The following is a 21,288-nucleotide window of genomic DNA, read 5'->3' on the forward strand; positions in this document are numbered from 1 at the left end:
ATGAGGGGGAAAGGCAAGCTCAACATGTTGGAGGATCCAAGACAATATAATTTATCTCAGATGTAAGAAAACATAACCCATCACGTTGTCTTCCTTGTCCAATGTCAACTCTTTTTTTCGAGGGTACGCCAAAGGCGTACCATAGCTTTATAGAAGGAGAGAAAGATATGTACAAGATATTACACGGAAGGTAGATGGCCCCCCATGGAGCGTATCCACCAAACCCTCCACTCATCCTAGCTTAACCCTACTACTCACACCACGTAGAGACTCCTAAAGCTCCTGCTCTAACCACCTATCTAGTTCTTGCCAGATCAATTCCACAGTTTCATTTGCATTTCTCGTATCATTCCTCCCAAAAACCCTGCCATTCCGTTGCTTCCATATGTTCCAGCATATTGACGTGACCACTGAATCAAAACCCTTCCGTCTCCCTTTCGGCATAGTCTTCCTCGTCGTACTCCACCAATCACCAATTGTGGAAAGCTGTGTTGGGCAAAGATCCAGGTTGATTCTCATTCTGGAGAAGCAAAGGTACCACACCTGCCGCGCAAACACACATTGCATGGTAATGTGGTCTACGGTGTCCTCCTCCTGTTCGCAAAGATAACAATGCGATCTTTCGTCCTGTAACCCATGTCTAAAGCGTCTATCCGCCGTCCATAACCTGTATTGCACCGCTAACCACATGAAATTCTTGCAGACGAGTGGTGCCCAACATTTCCAAATGGCAGCATAAGCTCTAAACCGGATCCCTCCCATGCAAAGCATCTTATAAGCCAAGGAAGTCGTGTAGACTCCTTCTCGGCTCCAAGACCAAATTGGCTTGTCAACGGACCCAGGCTCCAACTGTATGTAGATCAGGATCTCCCACAACTGGATAAACTGGGCCAGGCCTTCTGTGCATAACTGGCCTACAATGTCGTCCGTCCATGCATGTAACCATAACGCATCTTTCACACATGTTCTGTTGATGGTTTGCGTTCTGACCCTTTGATAAACCAGCGGTGCAATCTCACCAATCGTGGCCCCACTGATCCACATGTCTTTCCAGAACAACGCTTTCGTTCCCTCTCCCACCTGCCACATCACGAGACTAGCGAACGCTGCGGCAGCTTGTTTGTCAGGTGTCCAGTTCAGTCCTTGCCATGGTCTTGTGTCATCAGTCCTGGATAACCACTCCCACCTCTTTCTCAGGGCAATCCCTTGTTTGCACAAATCAATGACTCCTAATCCTCCAAGTTGTTTGGGTCGACAAACTCGTTGCCAAGACACCAAACACCGACCCCATGGATCTCTTCTGTCCCAGCCCAGAAGAATGCTCTGCACCCCTTGTCCACTCGCTCAATAGCCCACTTTGGAGCCTCTGCCACAATCAGATGATGTGTCGGCCGAGCTCTCATCACCTGGTTGACCAGAATCAATCTTCCAGGCCTAGTTACAAACCCTCTTTGCCATCCTGGCAGTATACGAAGTGCCGCGTCCACCACCGGTTGCCACTCCGACCTCTTTAGCTGCTTTATACTGAGTTGTAACCCCAAGTATTTGCATGGAAAGGTCTCCATCTTCCATGGTAATGCCTCCTTTACTAGCTGTTCATCGCCAACATCCGCCCTGATCATGATCGCCGCAGATTTGTTGTAGTTGATTCTCAGGCCCGAAGCTTCACCAAAAATCCCAAGCATTACCTTCACAAACAGCAGGTCTGAGACAGAGGGCTTGATGAAAAACACCACATCATCCGCATAGAGAGATAGCCGCTGCAATGGGCTGCATCCATTCATGCGGCACAACACCTCAGCCTCATGCGCTTTGATCACAATCTCCGTTAACACATCCATGGCGATGACGAATAGCAACGGCAAGATCGAGTCTCCTTGCCTCAAACCCTTTGCATGCATAAATTTGGGTCCAGCAGAACCATTCACCAGCACTCTGGAGCTCGCCGAGGTGAGTAATGTGGCAATCCTCGATAGCCAGCGCTCAGAAAACCCTTTAGCGCGCAAAACCTTGAATAGAAAAGGCCAGGACAGCGAGTCAAAAGCCCTCGAAATATCAAGCTTTAGAAGCACACCTTTGGCCTTACGTTTGTGCAGTCTTAGGGCCATTTGTCGAACTAGCAGAAAATTGTCGTGAATGTTCCGGCCCTTGATGAACGCTGATTGATTTATGTGCACCAGCTCCCCCATTCTCGGCCTCAGTCTTGTAGCCAGTAGCTTAGATGCTAGCTTTGGCATGCTATGAACCAGGCTGATCGGTCTGAAATCATTGATGCAGCAGGCTTCAGCAGACTTGGGAATTAGTGTTATAAGTGTCTGGTTAAGCCGCCCGAACCCAACCCCATTACCCAGCATGAAACTGTGGAGTGCCGCCAGCAGATCTCCTTTGATAATCTCCCAGGCCTTTTGGAAAAATATGCCAATGAAGCCATCAGGCCCCGGAGCCTTGTCTGACGGCATCTCCTTCACCATGCTCCAAACTTCTTCCTCCAAAAAGATGGGATCCTGCTCCGCAAGATCAACAGCCTGAATGCCTAACTCTTTGAGGTCCAGCGTGTGCTTTCTCACATCGTCTTTCCCCAACAGCTCTCTGTATGCGTTGTAGAAAGCCTCCTCTTTGCCTTGCTGATCTGCAATTACCTGTCCTCCCACATGAATAGCCGAGATAAAATTCTTCATCCTCCTACCATTAGCTACCAGGTGGAACAACTTCGAATTTGCATCTCCTTCCTGCAACCACGTGATTCTGGACCTTTGCCGCGCAATCGTTCTTTCCAACGAGGCAAGCCCTAAGACCATATGCTTAAGCTTGCTCCTTCATGCTCTCTCCTCCTCCAATAACAGCCGGCTCTCTTGTGCGCAATCAAACCGAAGAATGACAAGGTTTGCCACTGCAATCTGCATCTTGATGTTGCCGACCTTTTTCTGTCCCCAAGCATCCAAAGCTCTCGCAGTGTTCCTCGGCAATACATCAAGCCTATGAAAGGGATCCGTGGTATCGCTATCGCAAACCCAAGCCTCCTTTACCACATCCATAAAGCCATCAAGCTTCACCCAAAACTTCTCAAACCGGAATCGTCTCTTGTAATGTATGCGCCCTTCCATGGCGAGGTACAACGGACAGTGGTCTGAAGTGGAGGTAGAGAGGGCTTGCAATAAGCACTCTGGATGGTCCAGCTCCCAGTCAATGGACACAAAAGCCCTATCAATTTTGGTAAGAGTAGGCATCTCCCGTTCGCTACTCCAGGTAAATCTGTGGCCATGAAGAAAGAGCTCCTTAAGCGCATTGTCATCAACAAAGCGTTTGAATTTGCTCATCATCCTGCGATCCAGAAGGGCGTTTTTCTTGTCTTGCGCATACAAAATCATGTTAAAATCCCCAATGGCAATCCAAGGCCCAGGGCACAGATGACGCCTAGCCGTGAGCTCCTCCAGAAACATGATCTTCTCCGCGTCCTCCTGAGGCCCATAAACCACTGTTAGCCACCAAGCCGGCCCATCCAAGGGGGTGACGTAACCCATGATAAAATGTGTGTCATTGACAAAATTTGTCAATTGCACTTTGGTAGAATCCCAAGCCACAAAAATCCCTCCACGTGTCTCCGAAGCAGGAAGGTAAAAAAATTCGTCATATGCTGGCCCCATACATTGCATAATCACAAAATGGTCCACCATCTCAAGTTTGGTTTCTAGGATACATACGATGGCAGTACGGATCGAATCTACAAACTCCCTAAGTGCTTTCCGTTTGGCCGGGCTATTGACTCCCCTTATGTTCCAACACACCAGTTCTAGGGCATTGTACGACATCAGAAGGTAGAGAGTCCCATGTCAGTACACATCTACACCCCTACTCCACGGCCAGCTCGACGCTCTCCATCTCACCCCCCAGGCTGAATGGAATCGCCTTGCCAAAGATGGCCGCAATCGCCCGAAGCTGCTGCTCCTGCAAAGGCGAGTCGAACACTTGTCGTAGCTGCCCAAGTGCATCCTCCGAAACCACAATATCCTCACTGTCGAACCCCAGCATCTTCAACAGCACTGCTTCTGCCGCCGATGCTTTAGTCTTGTGAGGGGCCCCCACCCCCAGAGATCTAGTAGTGCACCGAGGAGTGAACGGATCCTATCCCGGCCTCACTCCCCTCAGTCCCTCGAATTCTTTAAGCAGTGGGGGGCCAACTTCTTAAGCAACCCCGCACAAAAGGCTCTTATGTTGCTGAGCGCAAGTTGCTCTTTGCTGGACAAATTAGTGTCCCCTGGCTGTATCTCCAAACCAGCAGTTCCAGCGCTAGTTTGCACTCTGAACGGTTCCAGCTCCGTTCCTGTAGCGTACGTGGTCATGTCATCCACAGTGTCGTCCCTTCCCCCTTCTTTCTGCATGGCCACCACAATCGAGGTGGGCACTACCTCGGCCATCTTCCTTGGCAGCTCCTCCGCATTGGCCTGCATCAAATCCTCGACTGGGGCCCAGCCATTGGGCGGTCGCTGCTCGTGTCTCTCCTGCACCACCTGCTGGCCCGAGATCCTCTGTGGATCGAACCCCTGGTCGCCCTCCATCACAAGTCGGGCCTGCGGTGAACCGGTCCGCACCAGATCCTACCTGGCATGCAACGTTTCTTCCACGACCACCGCGTGGGCGGTCTGCACGGATCCCACCGCCTCTTTTTCGACCGAAGCGACGTCCACTTGCGGCCCCACACTCCTCGACACCTCCTGGTTGGTGGAAACCACCTGCCCCGCTGTCTCTCCTGGGACCAGCACCAAAGTGCCATGATCCTGTCCTGCAGCCCGATTCTGATCCGCTGCAAAAGCCAAACTGGCTAGGACAGTGACCTCCTCGCCAACCGTATCCAGCGGATCCGAAGCAACCCGTCCGCCAACTGTCACCCTCCCAGTGGCCAAAGTACCCGGCTGAGATCCCGGTGTGTTTGAACTTCTCGGAATCTTATCAGTCGTGGTCGTAAAGCTCGCCCGAAGGCCCACGTGACCGTCGCGATTCTCATCAGCCATGTGCGGAAGCCTCCACTCGAAAGGCCCCACCCTCCCTTCCAGGACAGCGCGGTAAGATCTTCCCGGCACTCCACCGGCACCGCCGCTCGCCGGACTGCGCCACTCGCGATCTGGACCTTTGGCATCTCTAACCCCACGCATCCAGGGCTGCACCATCCAATCACCACCGAACTGCGAACCATGTTAGTTGTTCGGTAAACCACTCTGTCCACTCCCCTCGTCGGAGCCGGACCTCCCTCTCCAGAGCTCCGGCGGAGAGAAATCGCGCATCCTCCCAATGTGCACCAGGGTTGGGTACTCCAGGAGCTGGCGAAAGGAAGGCCTCCTCGCCGCCGGGTCCGGCCTCGACTCCATTGGCTCCGGCACCCAGAGTCTGCGGAATACCGGCACATCCTCAGGGTCTACGCACCAAGCTCTCAACTTGAATAGCGAAAGATCCTCCCTGCTAGCTGTCTCTGGTGCCAAGCTCTCGATCAAACAGGCGCTGCCCAGAATTTCATCTGCCGTGCTCTGAGTCCACGCATGTGATGGCACCCCTTCAATCATGACATCAATCTGCACTCTCATCAGCCTCGATGTTTCTTGCGCCTGCCAGAGCCAAGGCTTAATGAACAGCTTGAACCCCTGGTGCTCGATCAAAGGAACCGCCAGCGCCATGTTCCGGAACCGATGCGCAGCGAAGACAACCAGAAAATCCTCGGGGTGGAACTTGTGAACAGAGAACCTAAACCTAGGGATGCCTAACTGCTCGGCAATCGCCACTGCCGCCTCCTCACAGGAGACCAGCAGCCTTGCCCCGCCCACGTACATCACCACCGCAAGCTGGAGACGGCGCTCAAGGTCATCCATGCCTTCGGACCTCTGCAGCACACAGATCTCAGATGGGGACGGCGCAGGCGCAGCCACTGAAGCCAAAGGAGGGAGATTGGGCGCAACTGGCGAGGGCGGCGCCGACGGCGTGCTCTGCCTAGGCTCCATCAACCTCCTTCAAATCGCTGGTGACTGCCGCGGAGCCGGCACCCTGCTGGCAACTCTGGCGATGACAATGCGGTGGAGCTCCTCCACGGAGATGGGACTGCGTGGCTCTAAACACTGGGACGAGACGTGGCCAGCACCACCACAACGGATGCACAGCGGAGGATTCAAGCAATCCTGACGCCGGTGACCCTCCTCAAAGCACCGGAAGCAGAGACCATGGAGGTCCTGCGGGATTTGGCGCAGCTCCTAAGACGTAGGCGACGCAGATCTGCGAGGAGCGCCAGCCTCCTGCTGGCGCCGGAGAGCGCGTCGCCGATGCCACATGGCCTTGCGTGAAGGCCCCGGGCGGCGCCAGCCCTCAGCGGGCCCCGAAGCAGGCATAGCCAGCCGCCCCTTCGGCCCTCGCGCCTCCGACGATGATCCAGCCGAGCCTAGGGAAGCCGAGAGCCCCAGACCAGAAACCACAGGTCGCCCTTGGGGAAACGCCAAAGAGACAGAAGGGGGACTGCGCGAGCCCGACGCCATACACGCGAGGAGAGGTGGACGCCGGATCCGGAGCGGCTACCAGCGGGAGAGGTGGACGCCGGAGCCGGAGCAGCTACCGGCGGGAGAGGGTGTGCGACGGGGCCGGCGTGGCACCACCGAGCGGGAGCGGGGAGCGGGAGACGCCACAAGGAATTTCACCCGGTTGAGCTAATGTCAACTCTTTAGCATGTCATATTTTAATGAGTGCTCACAATCATAAAAGATGTCCAAGATAGTATATCTATATGTGAAGACCTCTCTTTCTTTATTACTTCCTATTAATTGCAACGATGACCAAAACTATGTTTGTCAACTCTCAACAACTTTTATTCATCATACTCTTTCTATGTGAGCTAATTACTCTCCATAAGAGTCACATGATCTCTTTGTTTCTTTTTATTTCTTTCTCTTTTCTTTTATTCACTTGGGATCATGGCAAAAATAATCAAGCCCTTGACTCAACACTAATCTTTATTATATATCTCACGGACTCGATTACATAGAAGGATAATAAAGCAAAACTCATGACTAGATCATACTAAGAACTTTTATTCTACTAGATCAAGATATTACCAAAAGGATCGAACTAAGAAAAATGGTAAAGATAAAAGTGATGGTGATACGATACCGGGGCACTCCCCCAAGCTTGGCAGTTGCCAAGTGGAGTTCCCATACCAGATACTCAATTCTTCTTTGTTGGAGAAGAAGGTGGAGTTGTTGATGATGGATAGTCGCACATCGAGCGTAGGAGGTCTTCTAGCTTGCGGATAATGCCCTTGAGTGCGATGATATGCTCCTTCAACAAAATATTTTCACGTGTGAGATACTTATTTTGTATACGAGCCAACTCAATCATCTTGAAAGCTTCGATTTCTGTTGGAGTAAGAGGATTGTGATCCAGTTGAAGGGTGTTCTCTGTTGCTGGAACTTGGTCCTCCATGGCCTTCTTGATCCCTTCATCCTTGTTGATCTCCATAGGTTCTTCTCTCTTCAGCTCTATCTTCATTAGCCAAGCATCATTGCCCTCATGGTTGGAGGAGGAGGGAGACGACATAGTGCCTGGCCTTGAGAACCCTGACAGAAAACAACTCGAAACAAAGACAGGAGATTTTTGCGTGATACGGGAGTCAAAACCCCCGGGAGATTATATAATGATTTTTTACTGACCAAAATACGTGTCCTGTAAGAAAACGGAGTCCGGAGAGAACACGAGGTGCCCACGAGGTAGAGGGGCGCGCTCAGGGGGTAGGGCGCGCCCTCCACCCTCGTGGAGCCCTCGTGTCCTTTCCGAACTGCTGCTTATTTTTCTATTTTTCTAAATATTCCAAAACGGAGAAATATTTCCTTAAAAACTGTTTTGGAGTCAGTTTACTTAACGTACCACATACCTATTCCTTTTCGGAGTCTGAAACGTTCCGGAAAGTGTCCTTTATGTATTCCTCCGGGGTTACGTTTCAATAACATTGGTTTCAACATTTATGGGATTACCTAAGATATAGTGTTTGATTCTTTGACCATTCATCACCTTTGGATTTGTGCCTTCGAAGTTGTTGATTTTTATGGCACCGGAACGGTAGACCTCCTCGATAACATAAGGACCCTCCCATTTAGAGAGAAGTTTTCTTGCAAAAAATCTTAAACGAGAGTTGTATAGCAATACATAATCACCTACGTTAAACTCACGCTTTTGTATCCTTTTGTCATGCCATCTTTTAACCTTTTCTTCAAACAACTTGGCATTTTCGTAGGCTTGGGTTCTCCATTCATCAAGTGAGCTAATATCAAATAACCTCTTCTCACCGGCAAGTTTAAAATCGTAATTAAGTTCTTTAATAGCCCAATAAGCCTTGTGTTCTAGTTCAAGAGGTAAGTGACATGCTTTTCCATAGACCATTTTATACAGAGACATACCCATAGGATTTTTATATGCAGTTCTATAGGCCCATAATGCATCATCAAGTTTCTTGGACCAATTCTTTCTGGACTTATTAACAGTCTTTTGCAAAATTAATTTAAGTTCTCTATTGCTCAATTCTACTTGACCACTAAACTGAGGGTGATAAGGAGATGCAATTCTATGATTAACATCATATTTAGCAAACATTTTACGGAAAGCACCATGAATAAAATGTGAACCACCATCAGTCATTAAATATCTAGGGACTCCAAACCTTGGAAAAATAACTTCTTTAAGCATTTTAATAGAAGTGTTATGATCAGAACTACTAGTTGGAATAGCTTCTACCTACTTAGTAACGTAATCAACAGCAACTAAAATATGTGTATAACCATTAGAGGAAGGAAAAGGTCCCATATAGTCAAAGCCCCAAACATCAAATGGTTCAATAACAAGTGAATAATTCATAGGCATTTCTTGACGGCTACTAATATTACCAATTCTTTGACATTCATCACAAGATAAGACAAACTTACGGGCATCCTTGAAGAGACTAGGCCAATAAAAACCAGATTGCAGTACCTTATGTGCAGTTCTATCTCCAGCATGGTGTCCTCCATAAGCTTCGGACTGACACTTGCGTAGGACCTGTTCTTGTTCATGCTCAGGTACACAACGTCTAATAACACCATCTACTCCTTTATAAAGATGTGGGTCATCCCAAAAGTAATGGCTCAAATCATAAAAGAACTTTTTCTTTTGCTGGTATGTGAAACTAGGTGGTATAAACTTAGCAACAATGTAATTAGCATAATCAGCATACCATGGAGCAGTATGAGAAGTATTTATGACATTTAATTGCTCATCAGGAAAGCTATCATCAATAGGTAGTGGGTCATCAAGCATATTTTCTAACCTAGACAAGTTGTCTGCAACGGGGTTCTCAGCTCCTTTTCTATCAACAATGTGTAAATCAAATTCTTGTAGCAAGAGAACCCATCTAATAAGTCTAGGTTTAGCATCTTTCTTTTCCATAAAATATTTAATAGCAGCATGATCAGTGTGAATAGTTACTTTAGAATCAACAATATAAGGTCTAAACTTATCACAGCAAAATACAACTGCTAAGAATTATTTTTCAGTAGTAGCATAATTTCTTTGAGCATTGTCTAGAGTTTTACTAGCATATTGAATAACATTTATTTTCTTATCAACTCTTTGTCCTAGAACAGCACCTACAGCATAATCACTAGCATCACACATAATTTCAAAGGGTAAATTCCAATCAGGTGGCTGAACGATAGGTGCAGAGATCAATGCTTTCTTAAGTATTTCAAATGCTTCTACACAATCATCATCAAAGACAAATGGTATATCTTTTTGTAATAAATTAGTCAGAGGCCGAGAGATTTTTGAGAAGTCATTAATGAACCTCCTATAAAAACCGGCATGACCAAGGAAACTTCTTATACCTTTGATGTCCTTGGGACATGGCATCTTTCCAATAGCATCAACCTTGGCTTTATCAACTTCAATACCTCTTTCAGAAACTTTATGTCCCAAGACAATACCTTCATTAACCATAAAGTGGCACTTTTCCCAATTCAAGACAAGATTAGTTTCTTCACATCTCTGCAAAACTCGATCAAGGTTTCTCAAGCAATCATCAAAAGAAGATCCATAAACAGAAAAGTCGTCCATGAAAACCTCACAAACCTTTTCACAAAAGTCAGAGAATATAGCCATCATGCATCTTTGAAAGGTAGCAGATGCATTACATAAACCAAAAGGGCTACGTCTATAAGAAAAAGTACCAAAAGGGCATGTAAAAGTAGTCTTTGATTGATCTTTGGCTGACACAGGTATTTGAGAGAAACAAGAATAACCATCTAGAAAGCAAAAATGTGTATGTTTAAACAATCTTTCTAGCATTTGATCGATAAAAGGTAAGGGGTAATGATCTTTTTTAGTAGCCTTATTTAATTTGCGGAAATCAATTACCATCCTATAACCAATAATAATTATTTGAGGAATCAATTCATCTTTATCATTAGGAACAACAGTAATACCTCCCTTCTTAGGGACACAATGGACAGGACTTACCCACTTACTATCAGCAACGGGATAAATTATACCTGCCTTAAGGAGCTTTAGTATCTCCTTTCTTACCACTTCTTTCATTTTAGGATTCAGACGGCGTTGATGATTACAAAATGATTTAGCATCTTCTTCCAAATTAATTTTATGCTGACATAGAGTGGGACTAATGCCCTTAAGATCATCAAGAGTATACCCAATAGCAGCACGGTGCTTCTTCAGAGTTTTTAATAATCTCTCTTCTTCATACTCTGAAAGGTTAGCACTAATAACAACAGGACATATCTTTTTCTCATCAAGATAAGCATATTTAAGAGTATCAGGTAACGGTTTAAGCTCAAACACGGGATCACCCTTGGGTGGAGGAGGATCCCCTAGGATTTCAATAGGTAAATTGTTTTTCAGAATAGGTTCCTGTTTAAAGAATACTTCATCTAATTCCCTTCTTTCATTCATAAACATATCATTTTCATGGTTTAGCAAATATTGTTCTAAAGGATCACTAGGAGGTACAGCAATAGAAGCAAGACCAATAATTTCATCCTTACTAGGTAATTCTTCTTCACGGTGTTGTCTACTAAATTTAGAAAAATTAAATTCATGAGTCATATCATCTAAACCGACAGTAACAACATCCCTTTTGCAGTCTATGGTAGCATTAACAGTATTTAAGAAGGGTCTACCAAATATAATGGGAAAAAACTATCTTGTGGGGAACCAAGGGCAAGAAAATCAGCAGGATATTTAGTTTTCCCACACAAGACTTCAACATCTCTAACAATTCCCATTGGTGAAATAGTATCTCTATTAGCAAGTTTAATTGTAACATCAATATCTTCCATCTCAGCAGGTGCAATGTCATGCATAATTTCTTTGTATAAGTCAATAGGTATTGCACTAGCACTAGCACCCATATCACATAAGCCATGATAACAATGATCTCCTATTTTGACAGAAATAACAGGCATGCCTACCACAGGTCTAGGTTTATCTGTATCACGGGGTTTAGCAATTCTAGCAGTTTCATTACAGAAATAAATAACATGCCCATCTATATTATCAGACAAGAGATCTTTAACCATAGCAATATTGGGTTCAACTTTAACTTCCTTAGGAGGTGTATATATTTTAATATTGCTTTTACGAACCACAGTTGAAGCTTTAGCATGATCCTTTATCCTAACAGGGAAAGGTGCTTTCTCAACATAAGAAGTAGGAACAATAGGACCATTATAAGTAATAGTCTTTTCTTCAACTTTAATAGGTGCAGCTACTTTTACTTCTATGGGAGGATGATATTTAAACCACTTCTCCTTGGGGAGATCAACATAAGCAGCAAAAGATTCACAGAAAGAAGCTACTATCTCAGAGTCAAGTCCATATTTAGTGCTAAATTTACGAAAAAAATCGGTATCCATAAAAGATTTAACACAATCAAAACTAGGTATCATACCTGACTCCTTACCATTGTCGAGGTCCCAATCTTTGGAGTTGCGTCTAATTCTTTCCAATAAATCCCATTTGAATTCAATAGTCTTCATCATAAAAGAGCCAGCACAAGAAGTATCAAGCATGGTGCGATTGTTACCAGAAAGCCGAGCATGAAAATTTTGAATAATCATTTCTCTTGAGAGCTCATGATTAGGGCATGAATATAACATTGATTTAAGCCTCCCCCAAGCTTGAGCGATGCTTTCTCCTTCGCGAGGCCAAAAATTATATATATAATTGCGATCACGATGAACAAGATGCATAGGATAAAACTTTTGATGAAATTCCAATTTCAATCGTTTGTAGTTCCAAGACTCCATATCATCACATAGCCTATATCATGTCGATGCATCTCCCCTCAAAGATAAAGGGAAGACCTTCTTCTTAACAACATCTCCGGGTACACCTGCAAGCTTAAATAATCCACAAACTTCATCCACATATATTAGATGCTCATCAGGATGTTTCGTTCCATCTCCTAAAAAAGGGTTAGCTAGCAGTTTCCTACCATACTCAAAGGAATTTCAAAGCAAGCATTTTCATTTTCAGTAGGTTCAGTAGGTTGAGGAGCAACTCTTTGCTCTACTGGTCGGGGTGAAGATACCCCGAACAAGCCCCTCAGAGGATTACTTTCCATAGTAACAAGTGACAGTAAATTTTAGCACACTATATAAATTTTTCCTTACCAAATTCCACCTACCAAAGGAACTTCACTCCCCGGCAACGGCGCCAGAAAAGAGTCTTGATAACCCACAAGTATAGGGGATCTATCATAGTCCTTTCGATAAGTAAGAGTGTCGAATCCAACGAGGAGCAGAAGGAAATGATAAGCGGTTTCCAGCAAGGTATTCTCTGCAAGTACTGAAATAAGTGGTAACAGATAGTTTTGTGATAGGATAATTTGTAACGAGCAACAAGTAACAAAAGTAAATAAAGTGCAGCAAGGTGGCCCAATCCTTTTGTAGCAAAGGACAAGCCTGGACAGACTCTTATATGATGTAAAGCACTCCCGATGACACATGGGAATATCGTCAAGCTAGTTTTCATCACGCTCATATGATTCGCGTTCGGTACTTTGATAATTTGGTATGTGGGTGGACCAGTGCTTGGGTGCTGCCCTTACTTGGACAAGCATCCCACTTATGATTAACCTCTATTGCAAGCATCCGCAAATACAACAAAAGTATTAAGGTAAACCTAACCATAGCATGAAACATATGGATCCAAATCAACCCCTTATGAAGCAACGCATAAACTAGGGTTTAAGCTTCTGTCACTCTAGCAACCCATCATCTACTTATTATTTCCCAATGCCTTCCTCTAGGCCCAAATAATGGTGAAGTGTCATGTAGTCGACGTTCACATAACACCACTAGAGGAGAGACAACATACATCTCATTAAAATATCGAACGAATATTAAATTCACATGACTACTAATAGCAAGACTTCTCCCATGTCCTCGGGAATAAAAGTATCTACTCACAAAGCATAAAAATGTTCATAATCAGAGGGGTATTAATGTGCATATAGGATCTAAACATATGATCTTCCACCAATTAAACCAACTAGCATTAACTACAAGTAGTAATTAACACTACTAGCAACCTACTAGCACCAATCCCGGACTTGGAGACAAGAATTGGATACAAGAGATGAACTAGGGTTTTGAGATGAGATGGTGCTGATGAAGATGTTGATGGAGATTGCCCTCTCCCGATGAGAGGAGCGTTGGTGATGACGATGGCGATGATTTCCCCCTCCGGGAAGGAAGTTCCCCCGGCAGAACAGCCCCGCTAGAACCCTAGATTGGCTCCGCCAAGGTTCCGCCTTGTGGCGGAGGAGTTTCGTCCGAGAAGATGGCTTATGATTATTTTCCCATCGAAAGAGTCCATATAGCAGAAGATGGTCACCAGAGGGCCACCAGGGGGCCCACGAGGTAGGGGGCGCGCCCCCCACCCTCGTGGGCAGGGTGTGCCCCCCTGGTGAAGTTCTTGTGCTCAAGGTTTTTTTATATATTTGGAGAACATCATCCGTGAAGTTTCAGGACTTTTGGAGCTGTGCAGAATAGGTCTCTACTATTTGCTTCTTTTCCAGCCAGAATCCCAGCTGTCGGCATTCTCCCTCTTGTAAAATAAGAGGGAATAGGCATAAGTATTGTGACATAATGATGGCGCATTGGCGGCCTCTGAAGAGGAGGTACGCTGGGCCAAATGAGAATCATCGGATGGAACTGCCATGGGATGCTCTCTCCCACGGCGGTTCGCGAGCTCTTGGATCTACAGGAGCGTACCAAAGCAGAGCTAATTTTCCTTTCAGAATCTCACTTAAATAAATGTAAAGCCGATGAGCTTCGTCGAGTTTTAAATTTCGATTCAATGTATGTAGTTGAGAGCGATGGCCGGGCGGGTGGTCTTGTCTTGTTTTATCAGAATATGAATAAAGTTGAGTTGAACTATGTGTCAAATAATTTTATTGATGTTGTTTTCATGAATGGGAATTCTGTGCAGTGGCGTTTAACAGGCTTTTATGGGCACCCCAACTGGAGTGACCGTGCTTTGTCATGGGATGATATTCAAAATTTGTATAAGAAGGGCGATCACCCATGGGTAGTTTCAGGAGATTTTAATGAAATTTTGTTATCATCTGAGAAAGAGGGAGGGAATGTGAGACCAAATGTGATGATGAGAGATTTTCGAAATTGTTTGGGAGATTGTGGACTAGCAGATATGGGATGTATGGGTGACTTATTTACATGGAGGAGGGGCGAAATCAGGGAAAGACTAGATCGAGCGGTCTGTAATGTGGATTGGGCGAATAAATTCCCTCGTGCGGCGGTTATAAACGAAGAACATGTACACTCAGACCATCGCCCTATTATTTTAGACACGGAATATTTTGACGATAATGTTTTTGACCGCTCAAAAAGTCGAAGGAAGCATTTTGAAGCTCGATGGTTGAAAGAAGAGACGGTTACGGAAGTTGTACGTAAAGCTTGGGAAAAAGCGAAGATGTTAGGCATAGGGCCGTCTCTCGCTGATCGTACAAGAGCGGTACATGCAGATTTGCACACTTGGGATCGTGATATCCTTAAGGGTCCAAAAAAAAGAATCAACAAACTAAAAAAAGATTTAGAAAAATTATGGACAGGGCCTGTGAATGCTAACTCTCTTGCACGTCAAAAGGAGACTATTGTATTGATTGAAAATTTATTGGAACAAGAGGAGATACACTGGCTACAACGGGGTCGAGCAAACTGGTTATTGCATGGTGATCGCAATACTTCTTTTTTCCATAACGCCGCAACAGCTAGAAAGAAGAGAAATCAGATAAAAAAATTGCTTGACGATAATGGGGGTTGGGTAAAAGACACGGAGATGAAGAATCATATTCTAGGGTATTTTTCTAACCTGTTTACTTCAGAAGTTAGTCAACCAAACCATGAGGTCCTATCCCTTGTAAAAAGAAAAGTAAGAATGAGATGAATAGGGCTCTCCTTGCCCCCTACATGGCCGAAGAGGTTAGGAAGGCACTTTTTGACATTGGTGATTTAAAGGCGTCGGGGCCAGATGGCCTTCACGCCATTTTTATAAGAGATTTTGGGCTATGTTAGGGGATGATTTGACTGAAGAGGTTCTCCAAGCGGTGAATACATGTACTATACCTGATGGTTGGAATGATACTACAATAGTAATGATCCCAAAAGTTAACTCCCCGAAAAAGGTAACTCAATTTAGACCAATCAGCTTATGCAATGTGGTGTATAAGGTCATTTCAAAGATGATTGTTGCTCATTTGAAGACAATCCTCCCAGATATTATTAGCCCTACCCAAAGTGCTTTTGTGCCTGGAAGAATGATTACAGATAACATCTTAGTGGCTTATGAATGTTTCCACAAAATAAAAAATAGAAGGACCGGTAAAGAGGGCCTGTGTGCAATCAAACTGGACATGCACAAAGCATATGACCGAGTGGAGTGGCCTTTTTAAAAGGAAATCATGTTGAGACTAGGCTTTCAGCAGGATTGGGTGAATTTAATTATGCAATGTGTGTCATCGGTGGAATATTGGGTTCGTTTTAACACGGAAGAAACAGAGAGCTTCAAACCATCTAGAGGACTGAGGCAGGGGGACCCTCTCTCCCCATATTTATTTTTATTATGTACGGAAGGCCTGACTGCACTCTTAGCTAATGCAGAGGAGAATAGAAGTATTTCTGAAATTAAAGTTAGCAGAGATGCCCCATCTATTTCAAATCTCCTATTCGCGGATGATTCATTAATCCTGATGCAAGCTAATTCCATGAACGCGGAGGCGCTGAAAGCAGTTTTGGATGCTTATTGTGCTGCATCGGGGCAAATGGTGAGTGTTAAAAAATCTAGTATATTTTTTAGTCCCAACATGAAAGTGGAAGATAAGGCGCATATATGTACTATTCTGAACATTATGACTGAAGCTCTCAATGACAAATATTTGGGTCTGCCTTCAAATGTGGGTATGTACAAAAGTGATTGTTTCCAATTCTTAATAGATCGAATTGTTATGAAAATCAGTGGTTGGAAGGAAAAGTTGCTATCAGCAGGAGGAAAAGAAATCCATAATGATGTAACCATTATTACTAATAAATAAAGAGGATGTTTTATTTCAAAAAAACAGCCCATAATGCAATAAATATTGATATAAAAGCATGATGCAAAATGGACGTATCAATGGGCCAAGTAAGGGAACACACCAGCCCACAAGGGGCTGGTGCGCCCCCTATAGGGCCAGCCACGTGGGGAGAAAGGGAAAGGAGAGGAGGAAAAGGAAAATATGAAGTAGGACTCCTACTTCCTTCCCCTCCCCCCTCCTTCCTTTCCCCCTTGTCCAAATATGGTAGGGGGTGAATTAGAGTAAGGGCTCAAGTAGGATTCCTTCTACTTGGGCGCGCCCTAGGATGCCTCCCTCCCTCTCCCTCCTTTATATACGTGGGGAGGGCACCCCTAGAACACACATCAATTGTTCCTAGCCGTGTGCAGCGCCCCCCTCCACAGTTAACACCTCGATCATATCATCGTAGTGCTTAGGCGAAGCCCTACGCAGGTAACTTCATCATCACCTGCCGTCATGCTGACAGAACTCTCCCTCGTCCTCAACTCGATCAAGAGCTCGAGGGATGTCATCATGTTGAACGTGTGCTGAACATGGAGGTGCCGTACGTTCGGTACTTGGATCGGTTGGATCGTGAAGACATTCGACTACATCAACCGCGTTACTAAACGCTTCCGCTTTCGGTCTACGAGGGTACGTGGACACACTCTCCCCGCTCATTGCTATGCTTATTCTAGATATATCTTGCGTGATCGTAGGAAATTTTTGAAATACTACGTTCCCCAACAGCCACACCATGCTTGTTTGGACAGAATGATTTCCAAATCCATCCCCAACCATAGGACCGATCACCTCGTCGGAGTTGGATCTGAACAAACTTTATTCAATGTCGGCATCGTCATCGCCGAATCCAAGACGAAGAACATCCTAAAAACCTAAACTATGAGAGTAAAAAATGATCCACTGTGACGCCCCCGATTTGACCATACACTAATCATACACACAAACGTGTACGATCAAGATCAGGGACTCACGGGAAGATATCACAACACAACTCTACAAATAAAATAAGTCATACAAGCATCATATTACAAGACAGGGGCCTCGAGGGCTCGAATACAAGAGCTCGATCATAGACAAGTTAGCGGAAGCAACAATATCTGAGTACAGACATAAGTTAAACAAGATTGCCTTAAGAAGGCTAGCACAAACTGGGATACAGATCGAAAGAGGCGCAGACCTCCTACCTGGGATCCTCCTAAACTACTCCTGGTTGTCGTCAGCGGGCTGCACGTAGTAGTAAGCACCTCCCGTGTAGTAGTAGTCGTCGTCCACGGTGGCATCTGCCTCCTGGACTCCATCGTCTGGTCGCAACAATCGGGTATAGAAATGGGGAAAAGGGCGAGCAAAGCAACCGTAAGTACTCATCCAAAGTACTCGCAAGTAAGGAGCTACACTACATATGTATGCATTGGTATCAAATGGAAAAGGGTAGCATATGTGGACTGAACTGCAGAATGCCGGAATAAGAGGGGGATAACTAGTCTTATCGAAGACTACGCTTCTGGTAACCTCCATCTTGCAGCAGAAGAAGAGAGTAGATGGTAAGTTCACCAAGTAACATCGCATAGCATAACTCTAACCGATGATCCTTCCCTCGTCGCTCTGTGAGAGAGCGACCACCGGTTGTATCTGACACTTGGAAGGGTGTGTTTTATTAAGTATCTGATTCTAGTTGTCATAAGGTCAAGGTACAACTCCAAGTCGTCCTATTACCGAAGATCACGGCTATTCGAATAGATTAACTTCCCTGCAGGGGTGCACCACATTTCCCAACATGCTCGATCCCCTTTGTCCGGACACACTTTTCTGGGTCATGCCCGGCCTCGGAAGATCAACAAGTCGCAGCCCCACCTAGGCACAACAGAGAGGTCAGCACGCCGGTCTAAATCCTATGCGCGCAGGGGTCTAGGCCCATAGCCCATTGCACACCTGCACGTTGCGTACGCGGCCGATGAGCAGACCTAGCCTCCCTTGTACAAGAGCAGGCATTCCAGTCCAACCCGATGCACGCTGCTCAGTCGCTGACGTCACGAAGGCTTCGGTTGATACCATGACGTCGAGTGCCCATAACTGTCTCCGCCTAGTTGGTTAGTGCGTATAGGCCAGTAGCCAGACTCAGATCAAATACCCAGATCTCGTTAAGCGTGTTATTTTGAAGTAACCACGGACACCGACCAGGACCAGGCCCACCTCTCTCCTAGGTGGTCTCAACCTACCCTGTCGCTCCGCCTCAAAGTAACAGTCGGGGACCGTCGGGAACTCAGGCCCACCACTACCTGGATGGAGCCACCTGCCCCTTCAGGCCCCACATCAGAATCACTTGCGGGTACTCAACAAGCCGACCCGACTTTAGTCACCACCTGTATAGTATGTATATATGTATGTATTTACCCGTGATCAACACCCGACGTGATCACGGCCCGATAGTATAGCATGGCAGACTGACAAGAATGTAGGGCCACTGATGATAATTTAGCATCCTATACTAAATATTTAGAATTGCAGGTAAGGTATCAACAGTTGTAGCAACAATGATAGGCTATGCATCAGAATAGGATTAACGGAAAGCAGTAACATGCTACACTACTCTAATGCAAGCAGTATAGAGGAGAGTAGGCGATATCTGGTGATCAAGGGGGGCTTGCCTGGTTGCTCTGGCAAGAGAGAGAAGTCGTCAACAACGTAGTCGATCAGGGCAGCAGCAGCGTCAGTCTCGTAGTCTACCGGAGAATAAGAGGGAGAAGAAACAGTAAATACGGAGCAAATATAGCATCACAAAACATAACAAGGCATTACGCGGTGCTAGAGGTGACCTAACATAGTATTAGGTGCTCCTAGCGAAGGGGGAAAACATCCGGGAAAATATTCCCGGTGTTTGACGTTTTCGGACAGATGAACCGGAGGGGGAAAGTTGCGTGTTCGCTATACTAGGGATGTGTGGCGGACAAAGGGGCCGCGTATTCGGATTCATCTCGTTGTTCTGAGCAACTTTCATGTACAAAGTTTTTTCATCGGAGTTACAGTTAATTTTCTATGATTTTCCAAAGTTTTAAGTATTTTCTCACATTTTTGGATTTATTATATTTAGTTTAATCCAAATTAACCAAGTCAATTTGAGTAGTCAAAAGGGCATGTGTGACCCACATGTCATAGACTATTTATCTAAACAATTAAGTAAATCTAATTTATTTAAATGGGGTCCTACATGTCATCTACTACTAGACTAGTTTAGCACTAAAATACCCCTAAGCTAATCCAACACTAATTAAACTTAAGGGCCGGCTATTAGTGGACAGAGCCCAGCCGAGCCACTCACACACACAACACGCACACGCACGCGCACTGTACACACAACACACATACATACACACAGCACGCACACATCACGTAGCAACTAGAACAGCAGCATGGTAGTGCAAGCACCGGCAGGAGCAAAGCGCGGCGGCGGCGGCAGCCATTATGAGCAGCAGCTTAGCAGGAGCTAGCAAAGCAGCAACTACAGTAGTAGGAAAACAGTAGCAGCAGTAGTAGCCAGCGGAAGGCAGCAGAAGCAGCACGCAGCCAGCAGCAGAGCACCGGCGAGCGAGCGCGATGCACACGGGCACAACAGGCAGTGGGCGGCTACGACAACAAGCAGGGCTGCGCAAGCGCGCGCGTGGGCACGGCCAGGGGCGTCCAGCGAGTAAGGCAGGGCGAGCGGGACACATGCGCAAGGGTGGCTGTGGCCAGGAAGCACGCCAGACCGCGGTGCAGCCCTGCAGTACGCAGGCAGCAGCGGTACAACGAGTGCGGACAAGGGTGGCTACGGGCGCGCCGCGGCACGCCAAGGCAAGGCCAGGGGCGTGCAGCCACGCGTAGGCGGTCGTGTTCAGAGAACGTGGCCGATGCACGCATGGGCGCGGGGAAGCACAACGGGAGTGGTGGTGAGCACGAGCTCCCATAGAGATCCGAGCACGCGATGGTGGAGGCATACAACTATGGATTCGACGGGGGAAGAGGGGAATCGGCGCGGCTCACCGAGAGGAAGGCCGGGGATGTGCTTGCGACGGCCGAGGTGGCGCAGTGATGTAGATCGACGGTGAGATGCTGTGGCCATGGTGGAGAGACCGGCTCGATCCCGAGCGCACGGTGCGTCTCCTGTCGAACGGATGCACAGGGATGACGGAGTCGGTGACGAGGAAGTCTCTGGACAACCTCTCGGTCGCCGGGGAGGCCGGTGGCCACGTGGACGGCAACGACGCGTCGACGGTAGCTCAGAAGCGAACCAAACCGAGAGGGAGAGGACGAGCGAGGGGATAAGCGAGGGCTAGGGTTTGTCTATCGGGTCGGGGGGGTCTTCTTATCCATCTCATGTTGCTCCTGTAGAGCCTCGGTGGCAAGCATCGAACCGTAGTAGGTATAGTATATTTTCCCTTTTTCTTCTTTGTATTATTTTCCACCACTGTTTTGCATTTAGATTATGCAAATTATTATTATTATTATTATTATTATTATTATTATTATTATTATTATCAATAAAACTTTGCTCATAAATCCTAGTCAACACTACAAGGTTGCACAAAAAGTTTTAGGCCAAATGAGACTGTCTAAATTTATATTTGAATTTAAGTTTGTTTATTTAACCTTGCTAGTCCACTAAA

General features: G+C 46.1%; 1 long non-coding RNA gene and 1 pseudogene across 1 annotated transcript; both read right to left on the bottom strand.

The window, feature by feature from the left end:
• Window positions 1-4,595: 4,595 nt before the first annotated feature.
• On the bottom strand, window positions 4,596-6,542 carry LOC125555855 (uncharacterized; annotated as a pseudogene).
• A 10,460-nt stretch (window positions 6,543-17,002) lies between these two features.
• On the bottom strand, window positions 17,003-20,969 carry LOC147970983 (uncharacterized). Its single transcript, XR_015603276.1, has 3 exons — window positions 20,666-20,969; window positions 19,294-19,368; window positions 17,003-17,949 (listed from the first exon to the last, which is right to left on the bottom strand). It is a non-coding gene; the product is annotated as an uncharacterized LOC147970983 (long non-coding RNA).
• Window positions 20,970-21,288: the final 319 nt, after the last annotated feature.

The sequence above is a fragment of the Triticum urartu genome, chromosome 5A, assembly GCF_056163025.1.
Source record: "Triticum urartu cultivar PI428250 chromosome 5A, HENAU_Tu73, whole genome shotgun sequence".
Classification (NCBI taxonomy): domain Eukaryota; kingdom Viridiplantae; phylum Streptophyta; class Magnoliopsida; order Poales; family Poaceae; genus Triticum; species Triticum urartu.